The following is a 17,402-nucleotide window of genomic DNA, read 5'->3' as shown; positions in this document are numbered from 1 at the left end:
TATTCAGACTCACTCTCATACGTGCATGGATTACTGAACGGACCTACTGGGTTCAGGTCCAGGGGCCCAAAGTGTAAGGGTCCTCCCTGGCCTTCACCTACAAAATGTCACTCAAAGAGACACGTACCAACCAGGAAGACACAAAAAGACTGCAAACAGACCAAAACAACTATAAAGGGATACAAAACAGCTGCAAAGAGACGCACAATGACTATGAAAAGGGGCAAAATAACCATAAAGACACAAAATTACTACAAAGCAGAATATATATATATATATATTTTTTTTTTTGTGATACATTTTTTATTGGTATTTAAGCATAATTATATAGGGTGGGGTCACAAATTGATAGAGTAAAATAATATAATCACAAATGTACTAACCAATACAAAATTGGCAAGCCGCCAAAGAAAAAGTGGTCTTACAGAAAAAAGAAAAAAAAATATATATATATGTATATGTATATACATATATATATAAAAAATATATATATATATATTTATAATTAATTATAATACATAATTCATATATATTAGATTATCTTTTATTATATAATATAAATTATGGTATTATATAATATTTTTATATAATTTATAATATATAATTGTATATAAAAATATATATATATATATAATTTTCTGATGCAAACTTTGTTCCCATCAGTCTATTAACATAATTTAATTGCTACTCTCAATGCTGCTTCCAGTGCAGCTCATATTAATTGGAGCTGTTATCCAATCAGATTCCCCCCCTGTGCTGTTTCCGGATTGTCATAATTCTTTAACCAATCAGATTTCGAGTTTGTTATAGTGGGCGTGTTCTGTTGTCACGCAGGTGCCTTCTAGCCTAGCTTGAGCGCACCTGATTCAACCTTCACCTGGATAACCAGACGAAAATGAAGAAACTAATGGAGTACCTGCACAGTATTGGTCTATGGTATATAAAAGAATTTAAATAACTGTTAAGAGGATCATTTAATAATCAGTAGAGAGCAGCAATACGACACTATAGTGTCTAGTCTGCCAAATCCAACGAAGAAGAGCTGATGTGATGTGATCAGCCAATTAGCAGCTAATTGAAGTAAAACTAGAGATGTAGCTAGCTAGGTAGCATGTAATGTTGCATTCATTCAAGTTCAAGTTCTGAGATTTAATATAACTTTCTTTAGTGATATTTAGTTAGCTGTAGTGCTTTAGTTTTTTTGGTTTGGATGTTAACTTAGCTATGTTGTATTTTAATGTAGGGATTTGATGGTGGATTTACATTACTGGCAAAGCCGGGTTTTTTTTATCATTGAACTCCTGTTAAAGGGACTGTTTGTAAGAATCAGAAATGCTTGTTAACAGAGACACCTGTGGCCCTTAAGTCAATGAAAGTCAAGGTCCTGTTGCTCGTGCATGTGCTCGCTCTAAATAGACATGAACTAGCATCGCTCAAAACAGTGAGGTGACACACTTCAGCTAAAACCACAATATCAATCCATATTTCAGTTGCTTGGCAGTAATGTTAGCTGACCAGATGAAGGTCTCTCCATGAATCAGTGCTGATCCAAGTGTTGGCTTTTCCTGCTTCAGCCTCCCGACCGCGGCCGGAGGGAACAGGGGAGACACCAGAGTTTTGGTCGGAGACGATAACGTTTCTCGCTGCGGAGCCCCGTCACTTCACAAGACACGGAAAACCTCTGTTGGTCTGGAGGAGCTGCAGCATTTATTTCTGCACAAACGTCCACTGTTCATTCACTAGATATTCTCAGAGCTAAACTAACTGTTCTGCAGTGTGTAGTGTGCGCACATGCACGTGAGAGTGGAGCAAGCTGAGTGAAGGCAAGCAGGCAGAGGAGCAGAGGAGCAGAGACTCTGGTCCTGGAGACCAAAGCTACGGTCTCCCCCGCTTACTACGACCGTGGCCAACACTGTTTTGCAAGACGGGCTTCACTAGATTTAACTTTGCTGTTTTGGTGCTTCCGTGTAGTTTGTGTTGGAGTCTGAGTCTGAATAGCGTAGCCACACGCGAGCGCACATATGGGAAACCGACCTGGGTGATTTATAGGTGTAAGAAGTTACAAACAGTCCTTCTAAGGAAAGAAAGGACGACGGACTTTGTCATGAAATGATGAGCAGCTTTGGTAAGTTTCATGAATCTTTATGTTTCTTTATTAGCTATTGATTATTGCTGTTACTCCTGTTATTAATGATGTTCAGATTCAGCGGCCTTTAGTGTGTGTTTGTGTGCTTTTTGCCCAGCAGCTTGGCTGGAATCTATATGGAAGCCTGTTGACTCCTGATTGTGTTATTTGTGTTGTATGTCATTTTGTGCTCGCTTGGATGGTCATATATTTGCAGAGAAACAGCTTTTGCGCAAGGAAACATCAGCTTGTCACTGTCTGAATGAGCTGCATTAATATTGTAATTCACAGCCCGGTTATTGAGGTTTTTGAATGTCTGTGTGACTTTGTCTGTGTGGCAAGCGGGAGAGCAGTTTTGCTGTGAAAATGTTGTTTTTGAAAGGCTAAATGCCAACAAATAATGGATTGAAGCACAATATTTTGTTAGATAAAAATATGTTGTGAATTTTGGAAATTATTACACCTATCTATTTTTGATTTATGACTACAACTTGACACACAACTTGAGCTGCATCTCAAATTAATCTTCAGGTTCCCAGCTTTCAGATGATGTACACCACTTCTATTGACCTGCTATCTCGCCCTAAAGACCCCCTGTATCCCCCTAAAAAGGACAAAAACTTGTCTATTGCGGGTTTCAGAGGGTTAATAAGGAAATGGTGTTAAAGTTAACTACAAAAAATAATTAACTAAACCTTAATCTCGACATTTATTCAGTGAGTATTAGCTGTTTCCTCCTTCCTGTAGCCTAATGCGATCTACTAACTTTAACTGTTTTAGTCTTTGTTTGTAGGTCAAAGGGTGATCTGACTACAGGGATTCTTGTTAGCAGTTAACTGCCTCCTTTTTTTTGGCTAGCTTTAATCAAAACATCATTCAGACAGTAATGACAAACACAGATTTGATGTGGGGTGTCTGGACTTGGAGAGGACCAGTTTATATTGGACTGAAAGACGACATTGCCATAAAAATGTCTGACATCATCTCAGCCATGGGCTCAACTTATTTTGACTGTGGGTAATTAGGCCAAAACTGAATAGAAGGCAACTTGTGTAAATATTGTGTATTTATGTGAAAGTGTATCCTGCTGTTTTCAACTTACCCACCTACATCCTCTTCACTTAGCTCTGCAAATTATAGCAAGCGATGGCACCAAATACTGCAATTCATGTGTGTTTCTCAAGTTTGAAAGCTGTGACTCCCCTGTGCTTCAGCAGAGACGGTGCTTAACAGTGCCCTCTAGGCAGTGGGTGTGTCACTAACTCTCCCTGCCAAATAGCCCCTTGATTCCTCTGCATGGTTATCTGTGCAGTGCCAAGCGAGTGTCAAGCCCTGCTGCACTGTGGGACACGGCTCCTGTGAGACTTGAGCCAAAAGGCAACAGTTTACAGGCACCAACATTGTGAAAAGTATATTTTTTATAGTGTGTGCATGAAATATTTGACTTAAAGTTGCTTTCAGAGGTGTGTTGGGAGGATTTATGGTGCATCAGAATACATCTTGTACTCCATCCCACTCCGTGGTACAATGGCTGGCTTGCACTCACTGAGGGGGCGTGCGGGTGGGCGGTTGCAAGTGGCGCAATATCAAGTGCAATAGCTGTAAATTTACACATGGGATCTCGCCATTTCCCACATTGGATAAGGCGTTTTTTCGATGTCTCCTCTGACGCCTCACCTGTTGGAGCCTGGCAGGTATTATGTACAGAGACCGGGCCGTGCCAGAAAGTGTATCAAGGGGGTTGCTGGCAGCCCCTACTGTATGTGCTGGAATGTGCCATGGCTTGCTTTTGGGGTGGGACACCATGACCTCAGGCAATAGGATGGGTGGGTGCGACTCACATAGAAAGGGAAAGGAGCAGTATGAGATGAGGTGAATTGACGACTCATTTACCCTTAAACCAAACATTTGAGTGTCCATACATGGAAACGTTGGCTGACGTTCACAGAGAGTGGGAAGGCATGGGTTAATGATTTGTGTCGTCTCTGATTGAGTTTATGACTTTGACAACTGTCCACTTTTTGGCGCAAATAAATTTCCACTTTACTTTTGCTTCACAGAGGGAGGTGGGTGAGGAGACGGAGGGGGAATGCTGTTTCTTTAAGAGAGAGGGAGTGAGAGTGAGTGAGAGAGAGAGAGAGAAAGGGAGGGACCTCTTTGCCCTCCAGAAACCAGGAAGGGAATTGAGTTGATCTGCTGCTGCTTGGTTAGCGCATACGGGGCTTTAAGCTGCACAACAGTGAGAGGGAGAGGAGGAGAGGAGAGGGCTGAGCTAACCCACAACAAGCTTCACCACGGCCATCGCAGGTGAGCTAAAAGGTACCCTGACATCCCCCCCGCTGTCTGCCCTGGGCCTGGCGACCAGAGGGGAGCAGGGCAGAGGAGGAGAGGAGAGAGGGAGGAATGAGGGAGGGGGACAGAAAGGAGAGCAGGGTGGGGGGGTTGGCCGGAGAGGAGAGGTGGGTCGCAGTCCCCAGTCAAGGTTCCTCTTTTTTTAATCCTCCTAAAGTACTTCCTCTGTACTGCTCTTTACCTCTGGGGAACCTTGAGATAAAGTTTATAGGATGTGTTCAAGGCATTAACTTTTCAGGCAGGTGGAAGCACTTAGAGGAGGAGGAGGTGGGGGGGGCTCTGGAGAGAGGGTGGGGGGGTACTGAATGAGGGGAAGGAGGAACCAAAAATAATGTATTGGACAAGGTATAAGCAACTTTTCGGGACAGTGGCGATTGAAATGCTCAGTGCGGGGCAAGTTGTGTGATGCGTGCGCAGGGCATGTTGTAGTGGCATTACACTGTTTGCAATAAGTCATAATTTAGGTCAGGAGTTTTAAGTGTGTCTGAAATGTCACTCGAGTACGAGCCAATGAGAGAATCCACCTCTGATGTTACTGCTCTGACAGTTGAGGCTGATTTTTATTTATTTTTTTCATACGAAGCTCGGCCCTGCTTGATGGCTGGTCTGTACTTTAATACCTGGCAGCCTGCTAGCAACATACTGTAGTGTATAATTCAGCCCCTGAGTGCTTACGTTAGAGCAGGCTTGGAGATAGTGGGGGTGGTGAAGGCACAGAGAGCTGGGACTCGTAGTCCACAGCAGGGGCTGCGAAGCAGGTCGAATGAGGTTTCAGGACTCTATATCCCAGAGTGCCTTGCCCTTGGCCATCCAGGAAAGGGAACAGCTGCCAGCCTATCCCGGCAAGGAGGTGTGGTGAGTGAGCAGCTGTCAAGCCAATGAGAGCAGGGGATGCGGAGCCGAGTTGTGGGCTGAAAACGGAGGGTGGTGGTGGTGCTTGGGGGGGTGGGGGTGTGTGTGGGGAGGGGGGGTAGGTGTCTGTTTGTGTGGGATCAGGCAAGGGCTTGCCTGTATGACTAGGGCCACTCGCAAGTTTCCTGTCTGGTAAAGCTCTAGCCCTGCCCAGAGACGGAGGCAGCAGAGCTGGCCGGCAGGCAGTGGAGGCAGATAGGGCCCAGGAAACATTTTCTGCCTATTTGGTAAGCACTCCAAAGACATCCACACACACACACACACACACACACACACACACACACACACACACACACTCTGTGTCTTTAGACTGTGACTGAGAGGAGAGGCGAGCAGAGGAAATAAATACCATAGCGTGTTGTGTGTGTGTGTGAAGGAGAGTGAGAGAGATGGGGCTTGATAGAGTTCAGAGTTCTTGACCCACTTGCAGATAAAGGAGGGAATGGCAAATAGGTCAACGCTGAGTGTAAGGTGCTGCACAGCTCAGAGAAATAGTTTGTGTCATAAAGTTTTCATCCACATCTGGCTAACTCGTGCATTCATCGTGCACCACCGTTGTTTCCATCTCTATATTCTTTTAATGCTTTTCTCTACTGCTGTGATTAAATGGCACTGCTGCTATTATTAGTCGAGTGAAAAAATGAAGACAGTTGCACATCCTGTACTGCTGCTTCTTTAGGGGTGTTAAAGTAATTCCACTAAAACCACCGCATCAAATGTTTGCTAGGCTGTGGCGGGGCGATCGTGCTGATAACTGGCAGAGTACAGGTGGGGTGTTGAGTAATAGTTTATTTGAGAAACCTCAGACACCTCTTTTTGCTGAAGGGAAGAATCTGTGACACATCTTGTGACAACTGGGTTTCACTGCCTCAGCTAAATCCATGCAATATTAAAATACAACTAAAGTAACTTTGTGCATGCTGGAGAGCTTGTGTACTTGCTGATTAATTTCAATTTTCTCTCACACCATGGTCAATCTCATGACATCTTTTTCTCCCAGTCCACTCGCCCCCCCTTCCTTACCAGCATCTTGTTAAAAGCAGATTGTAATCTCAGCCGTCATGTCCTGCTTGCTTGTGGCTCGTGGTTTAAAGACTTCACAGGAACCCTGACTGCCTTGCTCGATAACCAGATGCATATTTTTTGGCTTTGCATACTTGTTAAACCCGTTTTTTTAAACGTGTGGGCACGGAGAGGGTACAAGAAGAGCACGGTACACGAAGACGCCCAACTGCTGGGAAAGTGTTTGGAATGCTTCTGAGGAGGCGCCAGCAGACAAGGTTGATGACATTTTTCATTCAGTTCAATGTCGCAGATAATATTAGTTGCAGTAGTAATACAGCAGCTACCCTCTATGCTACTTCATAGGTGCTACTATAGAAGAAAAGTATAGTTAGTTCAAGTAAATTCCAGCAAGAGGTTAAACTAGGACGCCATATGTGTTTGTGTGTGCGAGTGTGTGCTTGTGTGCATGCATGCATGCATGCGTGTGCGTCTGTGTTACCAACAATAGACTCCAGGGGAATTGCAGGGGACTTCAGTGGCTGTGGGCAGGTCCAAGACACCACCCATCAATTTGGCGGTGAGGCTGAATACAGTTTGATATTCCTGTATGTTTGTGCCTACACCACTATGGCCTGAAACTAGCAGGTTCAGTCAGACTGAGAAGACAGGTTGCGTGATGTCTCCGTGGCAGTTTGAGGCTTTATTTTAGAGTGAAATGTTAGCTGTATACAACGCACTACATGTAACAGTCATTACATTTGTTCAAAGTTTTGTTTATATGGTCAAATGATGTGTTGTGGATTTAAAAGTTGAGTTGTTTTGTACTTCTTACCAAACATCCAAACATGTGCTGCTGCTGCTTTTTCACCTCTATATTCGTTTGTATAAGTTAAAACTAGGGCTGTCAGTCCATTTACAATATTTAATCACATGATTGTCCATAGTTAATCACGATTAATCTCAAATTAATCACACATTTTTTTTATCTGTTCAAAATGTACCTTAAAGGGAGATTTGTCGTATAAGTATAAGTATTTAATACTCTTATCAACATGGGAGTGGGTAAATATGCTTGATTTATGCAAATGTATATATATATATTTATTATTGGGAATCAATTAACAACACAAAACAATGACAAATATTGTCCAGAAACCCTCACATGTACTGCATTTAACATAAAAAATATGCTCTAATCATAACATGGCAAACTCAAGCCCAACATGGAACTAGCGTTGTTCCGATAAAGATACCATTATCGGTAATGCGTCCGAAATTGCCCAAAATTCGGTATCGGGTATCGGCCAGTACGCCAGTCTATACACCAATCCAATACCATAATTTATTAACCCAGAAAAACAACTTGTTTAAACGGAAATCAATTATCATTTGCTGCTCCAAAACATGCATTTAGCATAAAAAATATGCTCAAATCATAACATGGCAAACTGCAGCCCAACAGGCAACAACAGCTGTCAGTGTGTCAGTGTGCTGACTTGACTATGACTTGCCCCAAACTGCATGTGATTATCATAAAGTGGGTATGTCTGTAAAGGGGAGACTCGTGGGTACCCAGAGAACCTATTTTCATTCACATATCTTGAGGTCAGAGGTCAAGGGACCCCTTTTGAAAATGGCCATGACAGTTTCCCTCGCCACAATGTAGCGTAAGTTTGGAACGTTATTTAGCCTCCTTCCCAACGAGCTAGTCATGCTTGGTACCAATGGATTCCTTAGGTGTTATAATTTCATATGATACCAGTATCTTCACTCTAGCTTTAAAACTGAGCCCGCTACGACCTAAAAATCACAAGTTGCGTTAACGTGTTATCATCACGTTAACTTTGACAGCCCTAGTTAAAACATTTTCAATACTTTCATCTGGCTCTTCTTCGGTGAATGCAGCTTCACTTCCCCCTAATGTTTGGTTCCCCTGATCAGCTGCTCAGTATACCACAGCTTCCAGCCCGACTAGGCAGATAGACAGACCCCTCTCTGTTGTTTTTCTGTTGTTGTGCTGAAGTCTAGGGGGAGTAAAGGGGCTTCTTCTGTTCTCTTCTGGGACATTTGTTATGGAGAGGCCAACACAACCTGATCAAATTAGAGTAGGAGAGGAAGAGGCTGGGATGTTTTTCAGGGTGGGGGTGAAGCTAGACTTGAGTTTTCACACTTTGGATGATGTCTTTTGGTGTTAATTGAGGGTTTTTACATTTTAAGTATACTGTAAAAAACATGAATTAGTTGAAGGCAGTATAATTGATTGTCATATTGATATCAAACACTGATCAGGAAGAGGTTATGTGACCAATCTGACTCCATGTTGATGTAGTGAACTGGTTTGGGATGAAACAGGAGCGAAGATGGGTGGGTTGCATTGATGGACGCCGAGACACAGGAGGGTGGGTGGGTCTGCGATGCTTTGCCTTCGCAGCAGTGGAAAGGGGAAGTGGGTGATGTGGTGGGTACTGTGCAGTGAGTCTGAGACGGAGATGGAGCAATGATGAGATGAGAGCGACAGATGAGAGGAAGAGAGAGAGAGAGAGAGGGTCAGACATTAGGGACAGAGAGAGAGAGAGAGCTGGTCATCTGATAACAGAGCGGGTTCTGTTACACGCCTGTCACAGACTCACAGGAAGTCCTCTTCCCCTGCGCATGCACAAAGTGGGCGCATCCAGGGCACGTTGGGCCTGCGGGCCGACCGACCGGCCCGCTCGAGTCCTGCAGCACGACGCTGCATTGGGTTGTAGTGCCGTATCTGAAGCCATGTGTTAGATTTTGTTACACTTCCTGGTTGGCAGCATGGCAGCGTCAGAGCATGTTACTCAAGCTAAAAGGAACTCAGACCGTGGATGTGGTTTTATTACACTGCAGCTTGTGAAAGTTTTAGGTTAGGTTATAGGACTCATGACCACAATGAAACTGGCGTGCAAATAAGGAGTGTTGTTTATGGTTTTACTTAGTATTGATGTATTAATCTTTACTCAACAAAAACTAACATTATGAAATGAATAGGGCGGTGTAGTGGCAAGAAACTGGAGATACGATACGTATCATGATACAGGGGTAAAGATTCAATACATTGTGATTTATTGCCATGCTGTAAGCAGGGCGATTATATTGTGATGCTTTTTTATTTAATTTTAGGAAAACTGTCATATTACAAAGAACACACCAGAAATAAACCAGTTTAGAAGAGGCAAAAATAACACTTTTATACTGCATGCATAAAAATGCATTTTTTTTGTTGTCCCAAACTGCATGTGATTATCATAAAGTGGGCATGTCTGTAAAGGGGAGACTCTAGGGTACCCATAGAACCCATTTTCATTCACATGCCAGCTTTTCCTCACCAAAATTTAGCGTACGTTTTGAGTGTTATTTAGCCTCCTTTGTGACATGCTAGTATGACATGGTTGGAACAAATGGATTCCTCAGGTTTTTCTAGTTTCATATGATGCCAGTAACTTCACTCTTCACTCAGCTTTGATACTGAGACTGCTACAACCTCCGAAAGATATGATAGCAGCCGGGCCCGACGGCGGTTAAATGAGGTTGTATTATGTATTTTTACTTTTTCTTAAAAGCCTAACCAGCGACAAGGTCTGCAAATTAGCTACGGCTAGAAGTCCTATATACATTGCATCGGTTGCACTTTAATTAAGTGTAATAATGCCTACATGTATTGTCCCTGTCAAAAAAAATCAATAAATAAAAAAATCAATACAGCGTTTTAGAGAATCAATACCGTATTGTACAACATAACATCGCGATACTAATGTGTATCGATATTTTCTTACACCCTTGAAATGAATGAATTATTTAATTTTGTAATGTCCATACACTGTTGTGTTTCTCTGTATGGAGTGACCACACAAGTAGAAACACCTGCACAATGCTGTACAAAAGCCAAGCATGAAATACTACCTTACTTAAAATAATGACTTTTTGCTGAGAATACTACCATAGCTGTTTGTATGTTGGCTCAACTCAATTGTAATTTTCGACGCTGTACATTTTAGTGGAGTGACATTTAACTGCATTATATTATTATCAGGGTTGTCAAAGTTAACATGACAATAACGCGTTAACGCAAATTCACTTTAATGGCACTAATTTCTTTGTCATGCGATTTTCAAAGGGGTCCCTTGACCTCTGACCTCAAGATATGTGAATGTAAATGGGTTCTATGGGTACCCACGAGTCTCCCCTTTACAGACATGCCCACTTTATGATAATCACATGCAGTTTGGGGCAAGTCATAGTCAAGTCAGCACACTGACACACTGACAGCTGTTGTTGCCTGTTGGGCTGCAGTTTGCCATGTTATGATTTGAGCATATGTTTTATGCTAAATGCAGTACCTGGACAATAATTGTCATTGTTTTGTGTTGTTAATTGATTTCCAATAATAAACATATACATACATTTGCATAAAGCAGCATATTTCCCCACTCCCATGTTGATGTGAGTATTAAATACTTGACAAATCTCCCTTTAAGGTACATTTTGAACAGACTAAAAGTGTGTGATTAATTTGCGATTAATCACAATTAACTATGGACAATCGTGCAATTAATCACAATTAAATATTTAATATATTGACAGCCCTATTAATTATAGATATGATGTTTCTGATATTTTGTCTGCTTCTTTTACATATGGAGGAGCAATTGTGAGAAAGTAATACAGTATAATGCAATCCAACACCACAAGCTACAGACTCAAAAACAACCATATAGTTTAATCACCACCTTCCTGTTATTGTGTCCAAACTATTTTGAAAATGTTTTTCAAAAGCAGTAATTCACCGCTGTTGAACTGGATTGAATTACGATGTGTGTTTTTATTTATTCCTTTTTAGCCTGTGGATATACAGTTGGTCTCACTGATGCAAACAAGCAAGAAAACAATAAAATTACAAATTATGAACCGTGTGAGAGTTCTCACGAGTGATTAATAGCAGCTACAGGTTTCACTTTTCCAATTGCTAATCTGGCAGAGCAAACACAGACCTTTACAACGTGGTATAAAACCCCCTGCTAGCTTCCTCACATTAAACTGTGCCCATCTTGTGGGTGGTTACCTTCCCTCTTATTGAAAGAGGTTACAGCAGGTAACTGAGAGTTTATCATTGACATCTGAGCCGGATTCCTTGGCCAGCATACTGAACACTCAGGAGTTATGATTGAGCTTGTGAGTTTAACGCCCTGCCTCGCCCACTACCTTTTCACTGGCTTTGTGTCAGTGTTTTTGGCGGCACTTCCTGGTTAGTTTCTAGTAAAAGCTGCCAGGGCTTAGACCAGCCCATGCAACTTCAGTTTTTTATCAGTCGTTTGCCCTCTTCCTGCTTCGCTCCCAATACCAATCGGGGTTTCCTGCCACTATAGGCAGCAGTGAGTCACTTGGCTTGTTTCAAAATCCACTCTTCCAAGGAACTGACTACCCCTCCCCATTGCGATTATCTTGCATTATCTTGGTCCGACCTTGAACCCACTCGACCTGAGTGAAGTGATTCCCGAGCGGCAGGGCGGGCTAGGCAGGTTTGTTGCCATAGAGGCCAGTCGAGATAGTCAGTGAAATGAGGACAGGGGAGGAAAGTGGAATGATAAAGAACGAGTCAGGTAGAGCAGAGGGCCAACCAAATCCTTCAAGTTGTTGTTTAATGTCTACATTTTTTCAGTCCTGACTTTGCTGCTGTTTTTCTGTTGCACTTCAGTGCACACATGCATGAATAAAGCCTTCACCTGAGTACAATTGGGAGTAACCTGATAGAATTGTTCTCTTGTAAAAAAGCAATAAGCTAATAACACTTCACAAGGTGTTATAAAAAGAGCTCTGTATTTCACTACTAAAAAGATGACCCATCTGTGCTCCATCAACATTTATGGTTTAAGGGCTCAATGATTCAGTTATGTTTGCTCTGATTTGCTCCCACTTTTAAGTTGGGCTGCTCAGTAGTTTTGCATTATTTTCATGATCCAATCACTTTTTTTGCAATTGACAGTTTTAAATAAAAAGAGACCAAAGGGAGGATATTTGCTTTAATAGTCAGTAGAGTCAAATTAAAAGGTTTCTCCAAAATGGAAATATTAAAGCTGGCAGATTGGAGCAAATATGATTAAACAAAAGTTATTTTTATAAAACGGTTACTATATACTGACAGTAGTGTATGAGACAGGTAATCTGAAAAGAATCATGTGCCTCTGTGTCCTCCGGTGTCCTCTGGTGTCCTCCGGTGCTCCTAACGGCATCTGCAAGATTTCACAGACAGGAGGAAAACAACCAGTCAGAGCCGAGCTGGAGCCTGCCGTCTCTGAGCAGCTGTCAATCACTGACAAACTCCTGTCAACTAGGCAGCGCTGATCAAATATGAATCAATATTCTGTTTCTGTAATGCCTATTTTTCTCATAAAATGTTTTAAGAAACATCTTGTAGTGTACTGTTTAGCTGTAAAATGAGAGAGCAGGCATCACAGTAACAGAATATTGATTCATATTTGATCAGCGCTGCCTAGTTTGACAGGAGTTTGTCAGTGATTGACAGCTGCTCGGAGACGGCAAGGCTCCAGCTCGGCTCTGACTGGTTGTTTTCCTCCAGTCTGTGAAATCTTGCAGATGCCATTAGGAGCACTGGAGGACACAGAGGACACATGATTTCTTTCAGATTACCTGTCTCATGCACTACTGTCAGGAAGCCATAAAAATAACTTTTGTTTAATCACCTTTTCTCCATTTCTACCCACTGCTGCTTTAAGCGGGAGCAATCAGCGCAAACGTAACTGAATCATTGATCCTTAAAAAACGTAAATGTTTATGGAGCACAGTAACAGAATATTGATTCATATTTGATCAGCGCTGCGTAGTTTGACCACTTGATTGGAGTTTGTGAGTGATTGGCCAAAGTCTCCTGTCACGGGCTCGATTTTTTGAGCCATGAGGAGGTGCAGAAGTCTAGTTATCTCTCAGAACACTTGAATTACGATATGCTGAAAGGGTTATTATGGAATTTTTTGCCCAATGATGCCAAAAATATTCTGCCTACTGCAGCTTTATAGTTGGGCTGCTGTGTAGTTTTGAATTGTGCATTATTTTTATGAGTCAATCACTTTTTGCAACTGAATAAAAGGGGACCAAAGGGAGGATATTTGCTTTAAAATTCAGTAGAGTCGCTGGAAATATTAAGTGCAGTACCCATAGGAATAACAGATGTGATGAAAAAAAGTGGCAGTAAGGTATTTCTTTCTTTGTCTATCTTAGAAACATCTGAGGTTGCACAGGGTTAACAGTTTGTTCCTTTTGTATTTAGGAATGACTGGTATGTGTCAGCCAAAAGGCAGAGATACTTAGAGAGTGGAAATTCTGCCGGCCCTTAGATGAACACATATCAGGCATGATGAAACCACGTTTACTAACTGCTACCCCCAACCTGATGTCGATGTGTTTGTCAGTAAATGACAAGCAAATTGGGTGTGACTTCCTTGAGGTGGATATTAAGAACACACACACGGCACTGAAGTAGCAACAGCAAACTGCTTTACAGGAGACCGTTGCGGGTTGTTTCGTCCCTGAAGTGTAATTTTTATATCTGCCCTTGCTGTGTGTAGATATTTGGGAAGGGGTAGAGGGACGTTACGGAAGAGCTGTAGGTGATGAGGGCGGGGATGGGATGGGCTGGTTAAAGCAGTTGTTTGACTTGCAAAGCAGGCCCGGGTGCTCTCGGAGTGGGCATTGAGACGAGGCCCTTCCCTGGAAGTGGAACACCGGGGACTCGGACAGCTGCTGCGCCGCTTTGTGCCGGGTTGCGAGCCTTGTCACCCACAGGCATGAATTAGTGATAAGGAATGTTTCAAGCCATGAGGAGGTGTCGGGATCAGGTTTGTTGCACTGTGTTTCCTCTGTCCTTAGTGCTCTTTGCGGGGTTATCCGGGGACAGGTGGCTGCTGCATGCAGAGTAGTCCCTCCATGCGTTCGCTGGCACTGAACTGCATTCGTGCGCGGGTGTGTGTTTGTGTTACTGTGTTTTATCTCCTCTCAGCTCAGCGTCTTACCCCACAAAGCCGTGACCCAGGGTCAGCTATATGAACGGGGGATAACGCGCTACACAAGCTTGCAGCACAGCTGGTCTAGTGCAGGTGCTGCGGTTGTGTCTCTGTTAGAGGAAAAGCAGGTTGGCTCGGGTCTGGATGGGCTCGCAGAGATCTATTTCCACCTGTGAAGGACGTGACCAGTAGCCATGCGGTTGCCCTTTGTCTTGCTCTTTCTTCCATCTCATTTCACTCTCCTCTCTCTCTCTCTCTCTCTCTTTCTTTCTCCCTCCTGTGCCGTCTCTCTTTGTCTTTGCGCTCGCCTCCCTCCCCTCAGCATATTCAGATGAGGGCTGGGATAATAAAATTTGCTCATGCCATATTTGACAGTCCGTTTTCATCAGAGCTTTGTGAAAGACGTTGGCGGTGTTTGCAGAGGCTTTGTGGTCAGCTGCCTATTAAAACTTATTGAGTTCAAGGGAGACGTACAGTAAGGAGCAAGAAACGGTGGAGCCGTTAAACATTTTACAATTAATCAAACGAAGCCCTAACATATGATGGGGTGGGGGGAAAATTTGATTCACCTATGTATCGCAATTTTATTTTTTACGATTTTGAAATCAATTTTTTAATGCCAGAAACTATATATTTGCTTCATTTGAGTCTATGCAGAGGTAGAAGGAAGCTACTGCTTTTATTGTTGTAGTCTGAGTAACGTGACGTCATATCCGCTCCATATCCGTCAAAAAAACAAAACAAACCACAGCGAGCCGAAACAAGAAAGTAGAAAACAGCGGAGGGTCCGCATGGATACGACCTGCACCCTCAAATATACTAACAATTATGTTAAATGCATTCAAACAGCCCCGATGGAGCTGACCAAGGATGTATAAAAACAACAGAGCTGATGTGAGAGCTATACATGTGTGACTACGTCCAGCTTTCAAAATAAAATGTTAACAAAGGGAACTGTATATACAAAATACATATATGTAAATAAGATTGATTGGATTATATTCACCAGAAGTATAAAACCATAAAATACCACTAATTTGTGAGGGTCTTTATTCTTTGATTTTTGGGTTGCTGGCAAAAACTGCAGTAAATAATTCCTGACAATAACTGATCTATTTGACCTCAGGACATTACTACATACATGCTGAAAATCAAACATTTTTACTGTGTCAATTTAGATATTTTCCAAACTAAAAGTGTATGATTCCACTTTTCCCATGGTGTAGTGTTAAAAAAGTGAATGCAATACTTCAAAATTGCACTACATATCGAGAGTTGGGAGATATCCCAGCCCAAACATATGACCTGTGTAATTTGAATGAACAAACTTTTAACTTTATTACAATGTTTTGCCTAAATGAAAACAGTCATTGACCCATTTAGAGGATCATGATAAGTTTGAACAAACTCTCCTGCCTGCCTGCTTCCCTATTGAAGACTTTTTAACGGCTTTACCTGACACTCACCTGTAGACAGAGCTGACATGTTGCCAGATCTCAAGGTGTGGAGATAGGCGTTGCTTTTCATGGGGGAGAACAGAACAGAGAACCAAGGTAAGAAAGAGGAGAGGCAGCCAGGTTAGGCAGGTTTGGTAGTGGGGTGTAGCGTACAAACATACCAGGAGGGCTGATCTGAAGGAATGTCATTTCAATGCCTCGCTCTTGTCGAGAGCAACACGCTCAATGCATCCTCCACCCACCCCCCTCCCCCACCCCCCGGCCTCACCCCCTGCTGGGTCTCCCTGGCAGATGGAAAAGGTGGTGGGAGGAGGAGGGTCGGATGAGGTGAGCGTCCTATATGTGTGTTTATGTGCGTTATTGACGTCTCCGTGATGTTACAGTATTTGTGTGAATGTGTTAACAGAGAAATCGAGGATGGCTCGTTCTGCTGAAACCCCCCTCCCACTGCGCAGGCTTCAGTCGATCATTTAATCTCCCCCCCACACGTGAGCGAGGGGACAGCCTTTCCTGAAACTTGGCACACAGTACAGGGTGGGGTAACCAGCTCAGACCGGATTGACAACCTCCCTTTTTAATACTGTTCCCTCGCAGCTTGTTGCGTGTCCTCTTCCTCCTCCTGTGTGGAGTTTTTCCACAGGGGCTGCTCTGGCGGTCCCCCTCCCCCCCCCCCTTTTCCTCCACCTCCCTCGCTCCCCTCCACCCCCAGCTCTTGACTGACACAGAGTGAACAAGCTGCACAGTCCAGCTCCCAGCATGCACTCTGATCCCCACTGCCCTCTGCCTATCTATCCTCCACGACCTCTTACTTGGTTTCTTGCATGCGCACACACACCGTAGATGTAGGCGTGTATGTACAAGGAAACAGCCACCTGCACACACACATATACTGAATAGTGCATAAACCAGGGCTATCGATTGATTATAATATTTAATTTTAATTAATTGCATGATGGTCCATAGTTAATCGTGATTATTCACAAATAAATTACAAATTTTTATCTGTTCAAAGTGTACCTTAAAGAGAGATTTGTCAAGTATTTATGATACTCTTAGCAACATGTGAGTGGGCAAATATGCTGCTATATGCAAATGTATGTATATATTTATTATTGGAAATCAATTAACAACACAAAACAATGACAGATATTGTCCAGAAACCCTCACAGGTACTGCATTAAGCATAAAACACATGCTCAAATCATAACATGGCAAACTCAAGCCCAATAGAGAACTAGAGTTGTTCCGATACCGATACCAGTATTGGAAATGCGTCCGGTATAGGGTGAGGAAATTGCCAAATAGGCGATTTTGCTTTTCGTTTTGACACCAAATCTTCCGCCATCGTCTTGTCTGTCAACTCTCTCTCGTCCTGTGTGTGAAATCGGATTCCTGTTACTCTGTGCTGAGACAGCAGACACTTTCAGTTTGTAGCGTCCATTGTCCGGCAATGTATTGATAACACTGCGCTGATACGCTAAAATGGACTAAATGGGTTTTATTTCTGTAAAA

At 42.8% G+C, this 17,402-nt stretch overlaps 1 long non-coding RNA gene across 2 annotated transcripts; it reads left to right on the top strand.

The window, feature by feature from the left end:
- The first annotated feature begins 1,227 nt into the window (after window positions 1-1,227).
- On the top strand, window positions 1,228-17,398 carry LOC119488925. 2 transcript variants are annotated; one of them, XR_005207058.1, is made up of 4 exons: window positions 9,128-9,137; window positions 11,899-11,902; window positions 15,125-15,129; window positions 17,181-17,398. It is a non-coding gene; the product is annotated as an uncharacterized LOC119488925 (long non-coding RNA). The 2 variants fall into 2 exon arrangements; XR_005207059.1 differs by lacking the exons at window positions 9,128-9,137; window positions 11,899-11,902; window positions 15,125-15,129 and adding exons at window positions 1,228-1,239; window positions 5,377-5,380.
- The last annotated feature ends 4 nt before the right edge of the window (window positions 17,399-17,402 follow it).

This window comes from Sebastes umbrosus, chromosome 5, assembly GCF_015220745.1.
Source record: "Sebastes umbrosus isolate fSebUmb1 chromosome 5, fSebUmb1.pri, whole genome shotgun sequence".
NCBI lineage: Eukaryota > Metazoa > Chordata > Actinopteri > Perciformes > Sebastidae > Sebastes > Sebastes umbrosus.
The sequence above is the reverse complement of the archived record's forward strand: the minus strand, read 5'-3'. Positions and strand labels throughout refer to the sequence as shown.